The sequence below is a fragment of the Rhinolophus sinicus genome, linkage group LG01, assembly GCF_036562045.2.
Source record: "Rhinolophus sinicus isolate RSC01 linkage group LG01, ASM3656204v1, whole genome shotgun sequence".
NCBI classification, from domain to species: Eukaryota; Metazoa; Chordata; class Mammalia; order Chiroptera; family Rhinolophidae; genus Rhinolophus; species Rhinolophus sinicus.
In genome coordinates this window covers 78,047,710-78,069,596 of record NC_133751.1, presented here as the reverse complement: position 1 = coordinate 78,069,596, position 21,887 = coordinate 78,047,710, and the positions used below count along the sequence as shown (strand labels likewise).

Here is a 21,887-nt window from a genome sequence, read left to right as displayed (position 1 = left end):
AACTGAGCTCCCTGTCCAGATGGGGCCACTGGCTCAGACCTGCAAATGGGCAGATCTACGGGCTGGGATCTCTCCTTGGGTGCCACTACAGGCAGGAATGTAGTCTATCAACATTTGAGAGCTACTTATTTTAAGCTCTGCCCCTCTCCTCCATCTCCATCTGATTCCCAGTGGCCAAGCTCTGAAGATTCTCCGGGTGATCCCCATGAAGCAAGACCTGAGTTTGTTGAGACAGTTTTTCCTGCAAGCGCCCCCTAAGAGCTCAGTCTGCCCCTTATTGGAGCTATCTCCGGCAAGCTCCCCCTAAGAGCTGTGTCCCCTCTTCCTCCTCCCTCCTTATCGGAGCTGTCTCCTGCAGGCCCTCCGGCTCAGAGTGCCATCCCCCTCCTCCTCCCATACCTACCAGAGATGACTCTTGCAGGCACCATAGTTAGAGGCCTCCCTGTCAAAACAAAGTTGAGGGATCACAGCTGCTAGGGACGGATCTCCCTGGCACCCTGGCCAGACTTCCCTCCCCCCCAGCCCGGAGGCCTAAGCATATAAATTAAAGCCCCTGACCCCAGTCAGTGCTCAGTTCTTTGGGAAATATCCCACTGGGCCCGCTAGTGTAATAAAGCTGAGTTCTCCTTGCCCTCTGGGTGCCATTTGTGTCTCTTGGTCCTCACCGTTTTTCCACAAGTTGGCCTCCCAGAAAGTGTCCTGCATTCCTGGGTGAGCTGGATATGCACCTTGGGCTCTCTTTTCCCATTGGAGAAATGTAGGCCTGGGGGTCCCTCCCAGTGGAGTGCTGTGTGGGCCTGGGGTTGGGATGATGTCGTCAGAGTGTATCTGCTGCCCTTACCTTTCTAATGTGGTTCTTCTTGATCTTTGTGGTCCAGGAGGTTGCTTCAGCCTCATAACCCCCAGGATCTGGGATTTTACAATAGTATCTTGTCTATGGATAGTTGTTAGTATTCTTTTGAGGCAGACTGAGGTTGGAAATGGCCTATGTTGCTATCTTGATGATATTACCCTACAAATTATTTATCCATTCATCTATTGTTGGATATATGTGTTGTTTCCAGTTTTGGGCTATTAGAAATTAACTGCTATGAACATTTGTAAGTTTATATAGACATATACTTAATTTCTCTTTGGTAAATATCCTGAAGTAGAACAGCTGGGTCATAGAGTAGATGTATGTCTAACTTTTTAAGAATATACCAAAACAATTTTATTTTCCAAATTGGTAGTACCATTTTGCATTCCAACCAGCAGTGTAGGATGGTTCCATTTCTTTCCTACAGCCTAACCAAATATTTGGTATGGTTAATCTTTTTACTTTCAGCCATTCAGATGGGTGTGTAGTAGTATCTCATTGTGGTTTTAACCTACATTTCCCTAATGAATAATTATTTTGAGCATTTTTACTTTATTTGCCATCTGTATATCTTCTTTGAATGAGTGTCTCAAAGTTTGGTGAGGTTTTCCAAAAACCTGCCCATTTAAAAAATTGGGCTATTTGTCTCATTTTGAGTTCTAAGAGTTCTTTACATTGTCTAGATAAAATCCTTTAACCAGTATCAAATATTTTTTCCAGTCTGTGGGTTGCCTTTTCATGTTCATAACTAAGTTTTTTGAAAAGGAACAGTTTTAAATTTTGATGAAGTCCAATGTATTAATATTTTTTTAATAGTACATGCTTTTTCATGTTGTACTTAAGCAATCTTTGAAATACCTAAGGCCACTAAGATTTTCTTCTATGTTTTCTTCTGCAAGTTTTATAGTTCTAGCTCTTACATTGAAGGTTACAATCCATTTTGAGTTAATTTTTGCATATGGTTTCAGGTATATTTTTGCATATGACTATACAGTTGTCCATTACCAGTTGTTGAAAAGATTGGCCTTTCCCCACTTAACTGTTCTGGCACTTTTGTCAAAAATCAGTTGACCAAATATGTATGTGTCCATTTCTGGATTCTCTTATGTTCTATTGATTTATTTGTTCATATCTCAATACGACACTATCTTGATTACTATAGCTTTACACTCAGTCTTGAAATTGGGTAATGTAAGTCCTAAAAAAACTGTGTTTTTTTTTTTTCCAATGTTTTCTTTGAGTATAGATACTCTAGAGTTCTGTGGCTTTTGTGTATACATTCTACCTAAAAACGCACCATTTCAATTTTTAGTTTCTCTAAAATGGAGTAAGAACTTAAAGTCCCTGTAAAACCATTTGAATGAAGAATACTTCTAGATTTTTATAATTTCTCTCTATGATCTTGATAACTTTCTTGTCTATACCTAACTCAAAAGCAGTTTTTTGTTTTATTCTTTTAAGCAGTTCACTTTTCAGTCTTTCCAAAGTACTCAACTTTGTTTTCTAAGAATATTTTCTCTTTCTACATTTGATTTCAAAGGTTCATATAATAAATAATTAGATTATATAATTACAATAACATAAGTGTCATACACTGGTTTGGAAACAAACAGAACTCAAACTAGTGGGAGTAGAAGAAGTGCATGCTCTGGAGAGGGAATAAAAGCAAGTCAGCAGAATAAAAAAAACTTTTCTTTTACCCTTTTATTTGTCTTTGAAGGTAAAGAAAATCTCTTTGCATCTCAAATAAGATTCTTCCAAACTTAGATAATCTAACATACAGTGCTGAGAGGATATATTCTTTTAAAATGTACTAAATTGTAGCTGACTCCCCATTTGGTGATCAAATAGATGTTGGTGCTTGTTTCACTTAGTATCTGAATTAGCAAGAGTAATGGTTTCCAAACTTTATGATAATCAAAATCTTGGGCGTATACATTGTATGATTACATTTATATGACATTCTGGAGAAGGTCACACCATAGGGAGAGAAAACAGATTAGCGGTTGCCAGGAGTTGAGGAATGGGATGCATGTGTGAATTTTTAGGGCAGTGAAACTGTTCTGTGTGGTACTGTGGTTGTGGATACACAATCCTATGTATTTGTCAAAACCCATACAACAGTACACAAAGACTGAAGCTTTACTCTATGCATATTTAACCTTTAGAATCTCAACTAGGATGTCAGGGGATCTAAGGATGGAATGTAGACTATGATGCATGAATCTAACTGTATTACACATGTAGGGCATAGACTCACTGAAGGGGGTCAAAAAAGAGAGATGACCTAAAGTAACTCTGGAAAACTGTTCTAACTCTATAGTGTGTCTTAGTCCATTTGTGCTGCTGTAACAGAATACCATAGACTGGGTGGCTTATACACAACAGAAATGTATTTCTCACAGTTTTGGAAACTGGGAAATCCAAGATCAAGACACCAGCAGATTCAGTAGTCTGGTGAGGGTTAGCTTCCTGATTTACTGATGGCCGTCTTCTTACTGAGAACTCACATGGTGGAAGTGGTGAGAGAACTCTCTGGTGTCTCTTAAGCGGAGAAAGGAATACAGGAAAAGATTTTCCTGTCTGAAACAGGGAAAGATTTTCCCACCCAAGGCAGTAAGCCCAGGACCAGCTGTGAGGACTCTTTAATCTCTTGGTAGGGAAGTGCTCCAGGCCAAGACTGCATTCAGGAGACTGCCTTTCCCAGCAAGAGGCAAAGTTAAATGAGGTCATAAGAGTGGGGCCCTAATCTGATTGGGATTGGTGTCCTTTTAAGAAGAGGAAGAGACACCAGAAAGTTATTCTTTCTTGTCATGTGAGAACAAAGTGAGAAGCTGTTTGTCTACAAGCCAGGAAGAGCGCTCTCACCAGGAACCAAATCAGCTGGCACCTTTATCAGTGGCTTCCATCCCCCAGAACTGTGAGGAAAATAAATTCCTGTTGTTTAAGCCACCTAGTCTATGGTATTATGGCAGCCTAAGCAGACTAATACAGGCACCAAATACTTCTTCCTTTTAGTCTCCTACCCTAGGGCAGAATCCTCTCATGTTTCATTGTTTTGGGAATAGGGTGGTTGGTACCTAATGTGACAGCAGTCACTTATTTTGACCAATGGTTTGATGGCTCTTGGGGCCCAAATTTTAGTCACTCATTTCAACAGAGAAAGCAAAGGAACTGAATTGGGAACCAACATGGGCTCAGGAGTGCTAGTGCCCTAAGCATCTGCCACCAGAGATGGAGCTAGATTGCTAGATTTGCTGGTGAATATCTCCCAAATAGCTGCATCAGAAATAGGTTTAATTTGCTTTTGCTTATCTGACCTTAAGATCCATGTTTTGTTTTGCTTAGAGAAATAAAGTTTAGTAACATCATCCTCTAAATCATTTTTTTCAGACAGGTCAGAAATGACCAGTTCCTTTGGTTTTATATCATGACATACAAACATTATGTTCTCATTTTTCCCCAGCTCTCAAAGTTAGATTGTCATATATGCAATGTTTAGAAATTTGTTATTCTGTGTCATAACCTGAGATAGGAAATTGAAGAGAAAGAGATCTGGAACACCGTGCTAGGCACTTTTCATTTGTTGTCTCATTTATTCCTAAGGGTAGGCAGTGTTGCCTCTAATTTACAGTTGAGGAAATGAACTCAGAGAAATAATTTGCCTAAGATGGCACTGCTAGTAAGAGGCTAGGTTCCTAGGCAGGCTAGGAACCAAAAGTGCATATTCTTTGTACAGTAGTAATTCTGCATTGGGAGTGTGGTGACTTTTAGTCAGAGATCTTTTAAGAATCTAGTAGTGATGGACAGGCCTCTCTGGTCCCAACCTCTCTTGTTTGTGGCTATAATGACTGCAAAATATATGTAAGAGCACCTAAATTCCTCAGTACTCTGACTGCCTGTGTGAATGGGGATTAATAATGATCACTAACACAGTCCAAAACCACGACCTAGAAGTCAGCATGTCCTGTTTAAATATTTGCCACTTGCCAGACAGACAAACTGTGAAAGGTAGGTGGCTGGGAGTCCACCTTCTGGGAGATAGGCCTTAATCAGACAAAAGTCTATCATATGGGGCTCTTCATCGTTAGGTGCAGAGGCAATGGAAGCCACTTCTTATGATTACAAAAGGCCCTGAAAGGCTGAATTTCCTCGAGGAACAGGGAGAATGAAATGGTTTCTTCAGAAGAGACTGCGCTATGTAGAACCTCCTTTTATTTCATTCACGAGTCTGGTCACCCATGCATGTAGTCCTGCTATGAAAACATCAAAATAGCATGCAGAGTCCATTGTGTTCAATAAATGTAAAAATAATTAATGTTAGTTGTAATTTATATTAATTATTCTTATTCAACCTTGAAATAACAGTGTGGGGGTCAAGTCTACTTTTAGAGCCTGCGTTTTGCTTGGATAAATTCGGTTCACCCCTTTGTGCTCGGAGCACTGCGTGGTCCCTTCCCACTTCCTGAGCAAGGGTTTGTCTGTCTCCTAAGGACTCCTCTCAGTTCCTGAATTTCACCCAGCTGCTGTGGACATTTTACTGGTTAGAACAAATGTCCACAACAGGATAACCCAGAATTGGGTAAAAAGACATGTTTAGGCATTTTTGCCAGAAGACCCATGTCGTGTACATGGAGAGTAAAAGGAATAGGGCTGTTTCAAGGGTGAATAGAGGAATGAAATCGACTAATTGCAAACAAGAAAGGATTCAAGGACCAGTCGTCTGCGTGCTTGGCAAATCATGTTTCTCTGGTACAGGGAACAATAAATTTCGCCACTGCGAGGAAAGATGGCCCAAGCAGGAGCATCTCCAGTTTGGTCACGTCGCTGACAAGAAAAAAGCCTTAAAACGGATGCTCCCGGGGGAAACCCTAACGTCCAAAAGCGACAAGAAGCGGGGCCTCAAGAAGGCCTAGAGTTCAGGCCACAGGGCGACAGCTGCGGGACGTCCTTGCGCTCGGGGTCTGTCCTTGCGCTAGGGGTCTGTCCGGCGCGGAGCCTGAGGAGCACCGCCGAATGCTGGTGCTCCGCTCTGAGCTCTGAGCTTGGGGCCTGCAGCTGTCAGTCAGCGTCTTTCCCCCGCCCTCCCCGGAGCTCGGCCAATCGTAGCCGAGGATGGGGGTTAGTAGAAGTAGCGGCGCCAGGAAGCAGCGAGTAGGCGGCCTTGACCAGCGGCGGCTGACTGGGGCGTCTGAGTTCCCAGTCGCCGGAGAACGCAAAGCGGGAGGTGAGTGTGGACCTGCGGGTTGGGTGTAGGCGCGGAACCGGGCTTCTGCCTCCCGAGCTACCCATTGCCCGGCTCTTCGCGCGCTCCTTTTGGCTTCCAAGCCTTTGCCTCAGCGCGCGGCGGCTCCCGAGTCGTCGTCCCAGTCCTGGTGCGGAGGTGGTGCAGCCGCGGAGGGCACGGTTGGGGGCGTCGGACCCTGGAAGGAGAGGCTGCGGCCCAAGGCGGGGCAGAGTTGGAGCCTCCGGCTGCCGGAGCCTCCGGCTGCCGCAGCCTCGGATCCGAGTCGCCCAAGCAGCGGCAGGTCCCGGCCGGGAGGGGGCGGGGCTGGGCGCGTGCCTCTCCATCCTCAGTTTTCTTGTCTTTCTGCAACGCCGACTGGTGTAGTGGCAGTGTGGCAGTGACAGACCTCGGGCTGCCGCTAAAGACCCCTCCCCCTGACCCCTTCCCTAAACCTTGGCGGAGCACTTCGCGGCCCCTGCCCCTCAGCATCGTCTCCCGCTGCTGTGGGCCCCAGCTACCTCCGGGCTGCAGTGCTCTCACACGTTGGACTCTTCTGGCCTTACTGATACCACATTCAGGTCGTACGGGGAGAAACGAGTGTGACTTTACCAGGTGTACTGTGGAGACGCTGGCCTGTTGCCCGTCTCCGTGTGATCCAAGGTCACTAGGGTGGTGGTAAGAGGGATTCTCAGGTAGGATTTATTTAAAAAATTTGTGTGCAATTGCCTGTCTGTAAATTTTTCCTTGCTTTTATTACTGACTCCAAAGGAGGATTGTTGTCACATTTCCTAAAGATAAAGAATCACTCTGCTCTCATGGCTCTTCCCCCGTTCTCACTGTGGTTAATTATCCTTTGGAACATCAGGATGTGTTTGAAGTTGGCGGGACTCCCAGACCCTGATTAATTGTCTAATTCCACAGTGGAGGCGGTAACCCATTATTCCTCCTCAGTATTTGGGTTCCGCTTTCCTTGGACTGTTAAGTATCTTCTCTCCGTGGCTGTTAGCCTCACAATTTCTCTGGGCCTGATAAAGTGCTGTTATTACTGAAAAAGGAAACAAAAGGATAGATCACTAAAGTGGGGTTGGCTGTCCTCTTTGCCCTGGAATTGGGTTGTTCTGAGGGGACAATGGAAGTTGCAATTCGAACATCATTTCAGAAGGGCCATCCTTGACCAACTGATATAAATAACACTCTCTGCCCACCCTGTACTAATGGTTCTCCTACATGTCTGTACGTTATAACCATCTGGAGACCTTTTTAAAAAGCTGTTTTTGGGGCCCTACTCTCACAGATTCTGTCTTATTGAGTTGGTAAGGTGTAGTCCAGGCATTGGTATTTTTTTTCCTTAGTGTCAGGTGCACAAAACAACATAATGATTAGACATTTACACCACTCACAAAGTGGTGACCCCACCAAGTCTTCTACTCATCTGATACAGTACCATTGACTATATTCCCCATGCTTTACTTTACATTCCATGACTATATGTGTGTGTGTGTGTGTGTGTGTATATATATATATATATATATATATATATATATATAGTATAGTTGACATTCAATATTATTCTACTTCAGCTTCAAGGTGTACAGCGCAGTGGTAGGCATTTATGTAATCTATGAAGTGATCCTCCTGTTAAATCCAGTACCCATCTGACACCCTACATAGTCTTTACTACATTATTAATGATATTCCCCATACTGTATTTGACATCCCTGTGACCATTTTGTGACTATCAATTTGTAATTCCTAATCCCTTCACCTTTCTCACCCATCTCACCCCCAGCCCCCTCCCATCTAGCGACCATCAGCTTGCTCTCTGTATCTATGAGTCTATTTCTATTTTGTTTGTTCATTTATTCTGTTATTTAGATTCTACATATAAGTGAGATCATATGGTATTTGTCTTCCTCAGTCTGATCTATTTCACTTAGCATAATATTCTCTACCGTGTTTCCCCCAAAATAAGACCTACCTCAAAAATAAGCCCCAGTTAAGATCTTCACCCAGATGGCCACATTTAGTACATTATGACGATGTTCCAGAAGAAGATGACATAACTGTATTTGAGTAAACGTAGATTGTTGTACATGAAAAAATAAGACATCCCCTGAAAATACACCCTACTGTGTCTTTTGAAGCAAAAGTTAATATGAGACCTGGTCTTATTTTCAGGGAAACGGGGTAGGTCCATTCATGTTGTTGCAAATGGCAAGGTTTCATTCTTTTTTTGTGGCAGAATAATACTCCATTGTACAAATGTACCACAATTTCTTTATCCAGTCGTCTATTGATGGGCATTTTGATTGTTTCCATATCTTGGCTATTTTAAGTAGTACTGCAGTAAACATAGGAGTGCATATATTTTTTCGAATTAGTGTTTTGGATTTCTTTGGATAAAAACCCAGAAGTGGAATTGCTGGGTCATAAGGTAGTTTTATTTTTAATTTTTTAAGGAACCTTCATACTGTTTTCCGTAGTGGCTGCACCAACCTGTAATCCCACCAACAGTGCATGAAGGTTCCCTTTTCTCCACATTCTCACCAGCACTTGTTTGTTGATTTATTGACGATAGCCATTCTGACAGAAGTGAGGTCATATCTCATTGTGGTTTTAATTTGCGTTTCTCTGATGATTAGTGATGTGAGCATCTTTTCATATGTCTGCTGGCCATTTATATGTCCTCTTTGAAGAAGTATCTATTCAGGTCCTCTGCCCATTTTAAAATTGGATTGTTTCGGTTTTTTTTGGTGTTAAGTTTTCTGTTCTTCTTGACTCAGCCTTGGAAGATTGTATGCTTCTAGGAATTTATCCATTTCTTTCAGATTGTTCAATTTGTTGGCATATAGTTGCTCGTAGTATTTTCTTAAAATATTTTGTATTTCTGTGTTGTCTGTTGTCACTTCTCCTCTTTCATTTCTGATTTTATTTATTTGAGTCCTCTCTTTTTCTCTTGATGAGTCTGGTTAAAGGTTTGTCAATTTTGTTTATCTTTTCAAAAAACCAGCTCTTGGTTTCATTGATCTTTTGTATTGTATTTTTAGTCTCTATTTCATTTATTTCCACTCTGATCTTTATTATTTCCTTCCTTGTACTCCTTTCGGCCTTATTTTGCTATTTTTCCAGTTCCCTTAGGTGTAAAGATAGACTGTTGATGTGAGATTTACTTGTTTCTTTAGGTAGGCCTGCATTGCTATGAATTTCCCTCTTAGGACTGCTTTCACTGTGCCCCATAGATTTAGGGTTGTTGTGTTTTCATTTGTCTCAAGGTATCTGTTGATTTCTTCCTTGATCTCATTGTTGACCCATTGTTATTTAGTAGCACGTTATTTAGTCTCCATGTGTTTGTGTGTTTTTCAGTTTTTTTCTTGTAATTGATTTCTAGTTTCATACCACTGTGGTCAGAGAAGACACTTGGTATGATTTCAGTCTTCTTAAATTTATTGAGACTTGTTTTGTGGCCTAATGTGTGGTCTATCTTGGAAAATGTTCCATGTGCACTTGAAAAGAATGTCTATTCTGCTGCTTTGGGGTGAAATGCTCTAAAAATATCAATTAAACCTATCTGGTCTAGTATGTTATTTAAGGCCACTGTTTCTGTGTTGATTTTCTGCCTGGAGGCTCTGTCCATTGGTGTCATTGGGGTGTTAGAGTCCCCTACTATGATTGTGTTACTGTTGATCTATGCCTTTATGTAAGTCATTATTTGTTTTATATATTTAGATACATAGATGTTTACTAGGGTGATGTCCTCCTGTTGGATTGATCCCTTTGTTATTATGTAATGTCCTTCTTTGTCTCTTCTTATAGTCTTTATTTTAAAGTCTATTTTGTCAGATATAAGTATTGCTACTTCAGCTTTTTTCTCATTTTCATTTGCATGAAATATCTTTTTGCATCCCTTTACTTTCATTTTCACTTGCATGAAATATCTTTTTGCATCCCTTTACTTTCAGACTGTCTTTTGATCTGAGGTGGGTCTCTTGTAGACAGCATATGTATGGGTCTTGTTTTTTAATCCACTCAGCTACCTTATGTCTTTTGATCAGAGCATTTAATCCATTTACATTTAAAGTGATTATTGATAGGTACATAGTTATTGCCATTTTATTATTCATATTTTTGATCTTCATTTGTTTGTTTGTTTTCTCCTTTCTTCTGCTTAAAGAAGTTCTTTCAACATTTCTTGTAATACTGGCTTGGTGATAATGAATTCCTTTAGCTTTATCTTGTCTGGGAAGCTCTTTATCTCTCCTTCAATTTTAAATCATAGCCTTGCTGGGTAGAATAGTTTTGGTCGCAGGCCCTTAATTTTCATCACTTTGAATATTTCCTGCCACTCCTTTCTGGCCTGCAAAGTTTCTGTTGAGAGATCAGCTGGTAGTTTTATGGGAGCTCCCTTGTAATTAACTAGTTGTAATACTTTTGCTGCTTTTAGGATTCTCTCTTTGTCTTTAATCTTTGCCATTTTAATTATGATGTGTCTTGGTGAGGGCCTCTTTGGGTTCATCTTATTTGGGACTCTTTGCACTTCCTGGGCTCGTATGTCTATTTCCTTTGCCAGGTTAGGGAAGTTTTCAGTCATTATTTGTTCGAATAGGTTCTTAATCCCTTGCTCCCTCTTTTCTCCTTCTGGTACTCCTGTGATGCGAATGTTGTTACGCTTGATGTTGTTCCACAGGGCCCTTAAACTGTCTTCATTTTTTAACATTCTTTGTTCTTTTTGTTGTTCCAATCTGGTACCTTGCATTCTAAATCACTTATTCAATTCTCTGCTTCATGTAATCTGCTGTTGATTCCTTCTAGTGTATTTTTTATTTCAGGTATTGTATTCTTTATTTCTGACCTATTCTTTTTTACAGTTTCTTTGTCCTTCTTTATGCTTGCTACCTCTTTGTTGAAATTCTCACTAAGTTCCTTAAGCATTCTTTTTTTTATTTTTATTTATTTATTTATTTTTTATTTAATTAGTTTCAGGTGCACAAGACAAAGCAAAACTTAGACATTTATCATTTATATCCCTCACACTGTGTGAACCCCCCTCCCCCCATCCACTATCCCTCTGTACGTTCCCAAAACCTCTCACCTTCCCCTTATTCCCACCCCCCCGCCCCTCTAGCAACCCTCTGTTTTTCCTCCATGTTTCCAAAACTGTTTCTGATTAGTTCATTCACTTATTCTTTTCTTTAGATTCCGCATATAAGTGAGATCATATGGTATTTGTCTTTCTCTTTCTGACTTATTTCACTTAACATAATGTTCTCTAGGTCCATCCATGTTGTTGCAAATGGTAAGATTTCTTTCTTCTTTATGGCTGCGTAATACTCCATTGTATAAATGTACCACAGTTTCTTAATCCAGTCATCTACTGATGGGCATTTCGGTTGTTTCCAGGTCTTGGCTATTGTATATAGTGCTGCAATAAACATAGGAGTGCATAAAGATTTTTGAATTGGAGTTTTGGATTTCTCCGGATAGATACCTAGGAGTGGGATTGCTGGATCATAAGGTAGTTCCATTTTCAGATTTTTGAGATATCTCCAAACTGTTTTCCATAGTGGCTGCACCAATCTGCATTTCCACCAACAGTGCACCAGCGTTCCCTTTTCTCCGCATCCACGCCAGCACTTGTTGTTTGTTGATTTATTGATGATAGCCATCCTGACTGGGGTGAGGTGGTATCTCATTGTGGTTTTTATTTGCATTTCTCTAATGGTTAGTGAGGTTGAACATTTCTTCATATGTCTGTTTGCCATCTGTGTGTCCTTTTTAGAAAAATGTCTCTTCATGTCCTCTGCCCATTTTTTAATTGGGTTGTTTGTTTTTTTGGAGTTGAGTTGAGTGAGTTTTTTATAAATTTGTGATATTAACCCCTTATCAGATATATCATTGGCAAATATCTTTTCCCAATCAGTAGGATCCCTTTTTGTTTTATTGATGGTTTCCTTTGCTGTGAAAAAGCTTTTTAGTTTGATGTAATCCCACATGTTTATTTTTCCTCTTACTTCCCTCGCGCGTGGGGATATATCAGTAAAAATCTTACTCCGGGTAATGTCTGTGAAGTTTCTTCCTATATTTTCTTCTAGGAATTTTATGGTTTCAGATCTTACATTTAAATCTTTAAGCCATTTTGAATTTATTTTTGTATGTGGTGTAAGGAGGTGATCCAGCTTCATCTTTTTGCATGTGTCTGTCCAAGTTTCCCAGCACCATTTATTGAATAGACTGTCTTTACCCCACCGTACATTCTTGCTTCCATTGTCATAGATTAAATGGCCATATAGGCATGGATTTATTTCTGGACTCTCTATTCTGTTCCATTGATCTATGGGTCTGTTTTTATGCCAGTACCATGCTGTTTTGATTACTGTAGCCTTGTAGTATAATTTGAAGTCAGGTATTGTTATACCTCCCACTTTGTTCTTATTTCTCAAGATTGTTGAAGATATCCGGGGTCTTTTGTTATCCCATATAAATTTTAGGATTATATGTTCTATTTCTGTGAAAAATGTCGTTGGTAGTTTGATAGGAATTGCGTTGAATATATATATTGCCTTAGGCAGTATGGACATTTTAACTATATTAATTCTTCCTATCCATGAACATGGTATGTGTTTCCATCTATTTGTATCTTCTTTCATTTCTTTCTTCAGTGTCTTATAATTTTCTGAGTACAGATCTTTTACTTCTTTGGTTAAATTTATTCCCAGGTATTTTATAGTCTTTGGAGCAATTGTAAATGGAATTGCTTTTTAATTTCTCCTTCTGATGTTTTATTATTGGTATATACAAATGCAACTGATTTCTGAATATTAATTTTGTATCCTGCTACTTTACTAAATTCATCTATCAGCTCTAATAGTTTCTTGGTGGAGTCTTTAGGGTTCTCTAAATATAGTATCATATCATCTGCATATAATGACAGTTTTACTTCCTCCTTACCGATTTGGATGCCTTTTATTTCTTTTTCTTGTCTGATTGCTGTGGCTAGAACTTCCAGCACTATGTTGAATAGAAGTGGAGAAAGTGGGCAGCCTTGCCTTGTTCCTGATTTTAAGGGAATGGTTTTAGTTTTTCCCCATTGAGTATGATGTTAGCTGTGGGTCTATCATATATGGCCTTTATTATGTTGAGATATGATCCTCTATTCCCACTTTCTTAAGGGTTTTTATCATGAATGGCTGCTGAATTTTATCAAATGCTTTTCTCGTCAATTGATATGATCATATGATTTTTATTTTTCATTTTGTTAATGTGGTGTATCACATTAATTGATTTATGGATGTTGAACCACCCTTGCATACCAGGGATGAATCCCACTTGATCATGGTGTATAATCTTTTTAATATATTGCTGAATTCTGTTTGCTAGTATTTTGTTGAGGATTTTTGCATCTATGTTCATTAGCGATATCGGCCTGTAGTTTTCTTTTTTGTGGTGTCTTTGTCTGATTTTGGGATCAGGGTGATAGTGGCTTCAGAAAAGTGTTTGGGAGTCTTCCTCCTCTGGATTTTTGGAAGAGTTTGAGGAGAATAGGTGACAATTCTTTTTGGAACGTTCTGTAAAATTCACCTGTAAAGCCATCTGGTCCAGGGCTTTTGTTTGTTGGGAGATTGTTGATTACTGATTCAATTTCCTTGGTGGTAATCAGTCTATTCAGGTTTTCTGTCTCCTCTTGAGTTAGCCTTGGGAGGTTGTATGCATCTAGGAAATTGTCCATTTCTTCCAGGTTGTCAAATTTGTTGGCATACAGTTGCTCATAGTAATTTCTTAGGATTTTTGTATCTCTGGTGTCTGTTGTCACTTCTCCTCTTTCATTACTGATTTTATTAATTTGGGTCCTCTCTCTCTTTGTTTAATGAGTCTGGCTAAAGGTTTGTCAATTTTGTTTATCTTCTCTAAGAACCAACTCTTGGATTCATTGATCTTTTGTATTGTTTTTCTGGTTTCTATTTCATTTATTTCCGCTCTGATCTTTATTATCTCCTTCCTTGTACTCCCTTTGGGCTTATTTTGTTGTTCTTTTCCAGATCCCTTAAGTGTGAAGATAAACTGTTGATTAGTGATGTTTCTTGTTTCTTTAGGTAGGCCTGCAGTGCTATGAACTTCCCTCTTAGGACTGCTTTCGCGGCATCCCATAGATTTTGGGTCGTTGTATTTTCATTTTCGTTTGTCTCGAGATATCTTTTGATTTCTTCCTTGATCTCCTGTTTGACCCATTCATTATTTAGTAACATATTATTCAGCCTCCATGAATTTGTGTGTCTTCCAGTCTTTTTCCTGTAGTTCATTTCTAATTTCATAGCACTGTGGTCAGAGAAGACAATTGGTATGATTTCAATTTTCTTAAATTTATCCAGACTTGCTTTGTGGCCTAACATATGGTCTATCTTGGAGAATGTTCCATGTGCGCTTGAGAAGAACGTGTATTCTGCAGCATTGGGGTGGAATGCTCTGAAAATATCGGTTAAATCCAAGTGGTCCAATGTGTCATTTAAGGCTGTTGTTTCCGTATTGATTTTCTGTCTGGAAGACCTGTCCCTTGTTGTCAGAGGTGTGTTGAAGTCCCCTACTATGATAGTGTTACTGTTGATCTCCATCTTTATGTCAGTCAATATCTGTTTTATATATTTAGGTGCTCCTATGTTGGGTGCATAGATGTTTACTAGGGTTATATCCTCTTGTCGAATTGATCCCTTTATTATTATATAGTGTCCATCTTTGTCTTTTAATATTTTCTTCATTTTAAAGTCTATTTTGTCAGAGATAAGTATTGCAACTCCAGCTTTTTCTCATTTCCATTTGCATGGAATATCTTACTCCAACCCTTCACTTTTAGCCTGTGTGTGTCTTTTGATCTGAGGTGAGTCTCTTGTATACAGCATATACAAGGGTCTTGCTTTCTTATCCATTCAGCCACCCTATGTCTCTTGATTGGAGCATTTAAACCATTTACATTTAAAGTGATTATTGATAAGTACATAGTTATTGCCATTTTTAAATTTGTGGATAAATTGTTTTCGTCTTTCTTCTATTTACAGAAGTCCTTTTAGTATTTCTTGCAATGCTGGCCTGGTGGTAATGAATTCCTTTAGCTTATTCTTTTCTGGGAAGCTCTTTATCTCCCGTCAATTTTAAATGATAGCCTTGCTGGATAAAGCAACCTAGGTTGTAGGCCTTTGTTTTCCATCACTTTGAGTATCTCCTGCCACTCCCTCCTGGCCTTCAATGTTTCTGCAGAAAAGTCATTTGATAGTCTTATGGGAGTTCCCTTGTATGTAACCCTCTGTCTTTCTCTTGCTGCTTTTAGGATTCTCTCTTTGTCTTTAATCTTTGCCATTTTAACTATAATGTGTCTTGGAGTGGACCTGTTTGGGTTTATCCTGGTTGGAACTCTCTGCACTTCCTGGACTTGTATGTTGGTTTCCTTCATCAGGTTAGGGAAGTTTTCAGACATTATTACTTCAAATATGTTCTCAATCCCTTGTTTCTTCTCTTCACCTTCTGGTATTCCTATGATGCGCATGTTGTTGCGCTTGATGTTATCCCATAGGTCTCTTAAACCATCTTCATTGTTTTTTATTCTTTTTTCTTTCTGTTGTTCTGTTTGGGTGATCTCTGCTAACTTGTCTTCTAAGTCGCTGATTCGATCCTCTGCTTCATCTAACCTGCTGTTAATTCCTTCAAGTGAGTTCTTTATTTCGGTAACTGTGTTCTTTAGTTCTAACTGGTTGTTCGTTATGATTTCTACATCCTTCTTGATGTCCTCTCTAAGTTCCTTAAACATTCTTATCATCAGTATTCTGAACTCTGTCTCTGACAGTTTGGTTACCTCTGCTTCATTTAGTTCCATTTCTGAAGGTTTCTTCTGTTCTTTTATTTGGGATATGTTTCTTTGTTTCCTCATTCTGGCTGACTCTCTGTGTTTGCTTCGATGTATTAGGTAGATGCCCTGGAGTTCTTAGTTCTTGCTGGATTAGTATATAATAAATGTCCTTTATATTTGACTTGCACTACTGTTCTTCTCCTCATGTGTGCTCTAAAAGTGACTCTTGTGTTGTGTATATTGTCCTGTTAAAGAAGATCCTTAATTGCTTTTCGCTTGTGAGTAGGTGGAGTTAACTCCTAGGCTGACTAGTTGTGAGACTTGGCTTTGCCCACGCAGGGTATTCTGCTGCGTGAGGATTGACCGCTTAGATGTGGTTTGCCCTTTGGCCTCTATGTGCCTGTAAAGAATCCCCTCTGAGTGTGTCACTTGTAGGTCAAACCCGGTAGTACTCTGGCTTGGTCTGGAGTTGGCCGCTGGGTATGTTGAATCTTGTGCCTCTTAAGCTGGGCACTGCAAGAAATCCCTGCGCGAGTCTCTTCGCTGTTCTGCGTGATGAGCAGAGAGTCCTTTGATGGGTTATAAGCTTCCCGTTTCTGATAAGATCCGACGGAGAACTCAAAAAGTGCGCCCCGCTGCCGCCATTCCTATGACGTCACTCCCTTAAGCATTCTTATAATTAGTGTTTCAAACTCTGTCTCTGGTAGGTTGGTTGCCGCCATTTCATTTAGTTCTATTTCTGGAGGTTTCTTGTTCTTTTATTTGGGACATGTTTCTTTGTTTCCTCATCCTGGCTGCCTCTGTGTGTTTACTTCTATGTATTAGGTAGATCTCCTATGTCTCAGTCTTTGCAGGGTGGCCGGTGGCCTTATGTAGTATGTATCCTGTGTGACCCAGTGGCATAGGCTCCCTGATCTCCTGTGCATGTGTTCCAGGAGTGTCCCTTGAGTGTGTTGTGTGTGTTCTGTTGTAGTTGAGCCTTGATTGCTTTTGGCATGTCAGTGGGTGGGATTGACTCCCAGGCTGACTGGCTGTGAGGATTGGCTATGCCCACAGTGTATGAGCTGCTTCTGGGGGGGCTGACCCCTCAGAAGAGGATTTGCCTCCATGGACTCTTGTGCCTGTTGAGACTCCCCCTTTGGGTGTGCTGCTTCTGGAGTTAACCAGGTAGTGTTCTGGTATGGTCTGAAGCTGGCCTCTGGGTGTGTCTTTTCTGGTGTCTCTTGGGAGGAGTTCCCATCCAGGCCAATTTCAGCCTTGTCTATGACTAGCCTGCAACTACCTGGTGGGAGCCATAAAGCTATATGGGGTTGGCTGCTGCCTGTACTGGACCTGGAGGCATGTGGGTGTTGTCTTGCTGTGAACCAAGGCTGTCTGCCACCAGTAGTGGGCCTGAGGCAGCTTAGCAAAAGGCCCAGGGCCCCCTAGGCCTGTTGCCACCTACCAGCTAGCTGCCCATAAGAACCAGCTATTGAAAGAGCCTCCTTAGGTGCACAGGCTTGACTGGTTGGCCTGGTGTTGAGAGTGCCCTCGGCGATGTTGTACTAGCTGGGTGGTGAGGAGTCCGTGGGAGTCACGAGACGCGACCAGTGGTTTTTACAAAGTTAAAGCAGATTCAGTTCTTACGCTGGTACGTGGCCTGTGACCACTTTGCACAGCACCCTGAGAACACTGAAGCCAGCCAACGCTCACCTCGGGGCAGTACCCTGTCTGTGACCACTCTGGGAAATGCCCTTAGAGCACCATAGCCTGCCACCCCTTGCCTACCATAGCCTGCCTCAGGCTTGCAAGTCCCTGAGAGCTGCCCAAGAGTGGCTGCAGCTCAGGTTTTATACTCTTGATTTCACGTGTGGTTTTCTTTATTTCATTTTCAGTATCCTTTTTTTTGGGGGGGGAACAGTGTGTACTTCCAGGACTTTTTCTAAGTCAAGTTGTTGTCCTTTAAATCTTAGTTGTGTGGAGGGTGCCTTTCAGTTTCAAGTTGTTGTCCTTTCAATCATAGTTGTGGAGGGCGCAGCTCAGCTCCAGGTCCAGTTGCCATTGTTAGTTGCAGGGGGCGCAGCCCACCATCCCTTGCGGGAGTCGAACCGGCAACCTTGTGGTTGAGAGGACGCGCTCCGAAGAACTGAGCCATCCGGGAGCTCAGCGGCAGCTCAGCCCAAGGTGCTGTGTTCAATCTTAGTTGCAGGGGGACAGAGCCCACCATCCCTTATAGGAGTCGAGGAATCGAACTGGCAACCACCTTGTGGTTGAGAGCCTGCGCTCCAACCAACTGAGCCATCCGGGAGGTAGCTCAGCTCAAGGTGCCGTGTTCAATCTTAGTTGCAGGGGGCACAGCCTACCATCCCTTGCGGGATTTGAACAGGCAGCCTTGTGGTTGAGAGCCCACTGGCCCATGTGGGAATCAAACTGGCAGCCTTCGGAGTTGGGAGCACGAAGCTCCAACCACCTGAGCCACCGGTCCGGTCCCATTTTCAGTATCTTTAATTTGGGTCACTGTCTACCACCAAAGTCAGTGGCTTGTAGGGAGGGGCTAGCCACCCAGGTAACCAGAGTGCTCCTGGCAGTGCAGCTCTAGGTGGGCGGAGCTGGCTTCCAGTGAGCTAAGAGGTGTGGTCTGTGCTTTCTATAAATTTCAATGCAGTCCTGCCTCCAGCACCAGTGCTGGGTCTGGGACCACCCTGCAAAATCACCCTGAGAACACTACAGTCAGCTACTGCCTGTCTCAGGCCTGCAGGTGAACGAGAGCTGCCCAAGAGACATTGGGGTGCAGGTCTTGGGTTACCGCCCTCCAGCAAACGTTTCCAGGGCCGCTGCTGGCAGTCTGCCTGCTGCAGAAAGGCTTCCACAACATGGGGGGTGGGGCCAGCAGCCCAGCAGTCAAGAGTTTACCTGGCAATGTAGCACCAGCTGTGTAGGGGCGTGGAGACCCAGGGTGTCACCAAGGCGGTGTGTGTGCATGCATTGGTATTTTTAAAAGCTTCCAAGATGGTATTAATATGCATGCAAGTTTGAAGACCATCATTTATCAACATGCCTTTTTATCTTATAGCACTTACTACTCTGTGACTTATTTAACTAATTTGTTTACTCCCTCCCCATCCGCCAATGAAAGCATGGGCCCCTGCTTTGGAAGAAGAGCAAGAGTCAGCCCAGGTGAGTCAGCACTTGCGGCGTGTGAGGTGGTGGTCTGGGGAAACAAGTCCTGCAAACTTCTGTCTCTGCTGTATTTTTGTCCAAGGATTGACCTTATTGGTTGACTCATCATTGCCATGGTCTTGGATGAGTCTCTATTTCTCTCTTTAGACCCTGCCGTATTAAGTTTCCAGGTCTTACTCAGCATCCTATGAAAAATACAGCTACTGTTTGGAAAGTTTAGATGTAAATATTTAAGTTTGGGTATATTCCATGTAAATCTGTGCTTTTGTCTTTTACTTAGGGGTCCTTATATTCTGAATTAAAATTCTAGACACTTGTTCTGACAAGTACAATTACATTAATATGTATAGCAGGTCAGAGTATTTAGGATGGAACTGTCCCAGAAACTGGATATGTGGTTATCCTCTAAAATATTCTTTGTGAAATGGTTGTCTAAGGAGATTAGCTCCCCAGACGATGGGGTTGCTGTCTAATTTTCTGTTTAGTACTCAACTCATGTATTTAATTTGTGTTATTGACAATTGTAATTCCAAGTGATGTGAGCAATCACTTTGTAATTCTCTTGTGAGATAATGGATAGGAAGTCAGGTACCTAATGGCCATCTAGGATTGTTGCCACAGGCCATAAAGAAGTTAGATTGACTGGTAAATAGTCTTAATCAAAATTTGGCAAAAAAGACCATGCATTTTACCTTTGGCTTGTCCTTTGAACATAAATATGAAGCATGAGTAAGTGGTGGACTGACACTTCAGAAAGATTTGTAAACAAGACTGCTCAAGTTAAGGTTCCTCATGGAGTAATCATAACTTTTAGATCTGTGTAGATGCCTCTTGTTCTCTGTAGTGATATGATGAATCGTTGTACTACGTGATTATTCTAGTCTTTAAGAAAAATAACATGTGGTTTATATTTTTTCCAGTTATACTGCTATTTATAAAGTTTTGACCTTCAGCTCAGATCTGAGAGTGATTTGCCACATTTAAGTTTACGTATATGAATAGCCAGTTACCATTTTTTACTGGTAGGAAAGGAAATGTTCCTATCCCTACTCGTCCCGCTATGATGTACTGAAGTCTATGTACATCTCTTTGCTATAAAATTGTACTCTTGATTTCACGTGTGTTTTTATTTACTTCATTTTCAGTATCTTTAACCTGTATGTCATGTGCTTATCTCTGTTGCAGCAAGAAGAATGGTATAAAAGTGAAAAAACATCAACATGTGCTTCAGACGTGGCAAGAAAAGAATAAAGGCTGCTGTCATGATTGCTTGAGTTCCAGACTTTACACTGGAAGGAAATTTAGATGTAAACTCTAATTTCTTAGTTCTAATAACCATTTCTTCTTGGGAACTGGAAATTTCCAAAAAGGTAAATTACATTCAATTATATATTTTTATATTTTGGTTGATCTAGGAAACTTTTTTCTAGAGTCATTCCCATCTAACACTATTTTCTTCTTCAATTCTAACACAATTTGAGATACTAAAGGATACTTTATTTCTCTCTCTGCAAACAGCGTCCTTGTTAAAATGTCTAGGTTTAATATTAGTAGGAAAATAACAGAAACTTACTACATATACGAGGTCTAACAATTAAGTTCATGAACTCAGAGAAAGTGCTACATAGTTCATTGCTGAATATCCCTACAGTCACTTTAGAAGAACTCCCCTTGGGAAGCTATGCACTGACACCAGCGCCTAGTCCATCCTTCAAAGCAATTTTGGAACTCTTTTTTCCTGGAATGGCCATCAGAGCTGTCATCGTATTACCCTTGATGTTCTGAATGTCATCAAAATATCTTCCTTTCAATATTTCCTTTATCTTCAGGTAAATAAAGAAGTCATTGGGGGTTGGATCAGGTGAGTAGGGAGGGTGTTTCAATACAGTTATTTGTTTACTGGCTAAAAACTCCTTCACAGACAGTGCTATGTGAGCTCGTGCATTGTCGTGATGCAAGAGCCATGGATTGTTGGTTAAAGTTCAGGTCATCTAACTTTTTCATGCAGCCTTCTCAGCACTTCCAAATAGTAAACTTGGTTAACTGTTTGTCCAGTTGGTACAAATTCATAATGAATAATCCCTCTGGTATCAATGAAGGTTAGCAACATCATTGCAACAAGTTCACGAACTTAATTGTCAGACCTCTTTTACTTTGAAATCTTTCATTTTAAATTGGTTTTCCCACATCTGATTTAATGTCTTGTTTCTCCTTATGTCTCATCTTTAATCATTACTTTCAGAAACCAGCTTTATTCTGTATATTTGTGATTCTTATTTCCTGGTGAAAAATTAGGATATAAAGATAAAGATGAAGGAAGAAAATGAAAATTGCCCGTGGGTGACAACTATCAACATTTTAGTATATGTCTTTTCAAAGAGAGGTCTGTCTGGTACTCCTCAGGCTACATATTTTTAAATATACAAATGATCTCTCAAGTCTTAATGCTCTACTTGCCCATAGTAGGAAAGCAGGCATGGCTTTTCCTCGCATGACCCACCATAATGATTCTCAGTAGAAGTCCCTGGCCATGAGGGGCTTCTTGCTTACGTATGTTGCTTCCCAGAGCTGTACAGTTCCCTTAGTTCTGGGGGCTGCTGCTGTTGCCTGACTTCTGCACCACTGACCGCTGGCTGTGCTGCTACGGACTGGCTCTGAACCACCGACGTCCTCTAAACTGATGGTGTTCACGTAGTAAATAGGCCATGCAGACGATGGTGCAGCTGAATTCCCGTGGAGTCTCATCTCTGGTGTTTTCCCTCTCTGGCCGTCAGGGAAACCTGATTCTTATGGCCAGCTCCTGAGAAGGAGCA

At 41.2% G+C, this 21,887-nt stretch overlaps 1 protein-coding gene across 2 annotated transcripts in view; it reads left to right on the top strand.

Moving 5' to 3' along the window:
• Positions 1–5,968: 5,968 nt before the first annotated feature.
• NXPE3 (neurexophilin and PC-esterase domain family member 3) overlaps positions 5,969–21,887 on the top strand; it is a 48,417-nt gene continuing 32,498 nt past the window's right edge. The window contains exons 1-3 of one of the 2 annotated variants that reach the window (XM_019711219.2): positions 5,969–6,086; positions 19,031–19,071; positions 20,260–20,444. The gene's annotated coding sequence lies outside the window, so the exon portion shown is untranslated. The remainder of the gene's footprint in view (positions 6,087–19,030; positions 19,072–20,259; positions 20,445–21,887) is intronic. The other variant, XM_019711215.2, reaches the window with a different exon arrangement.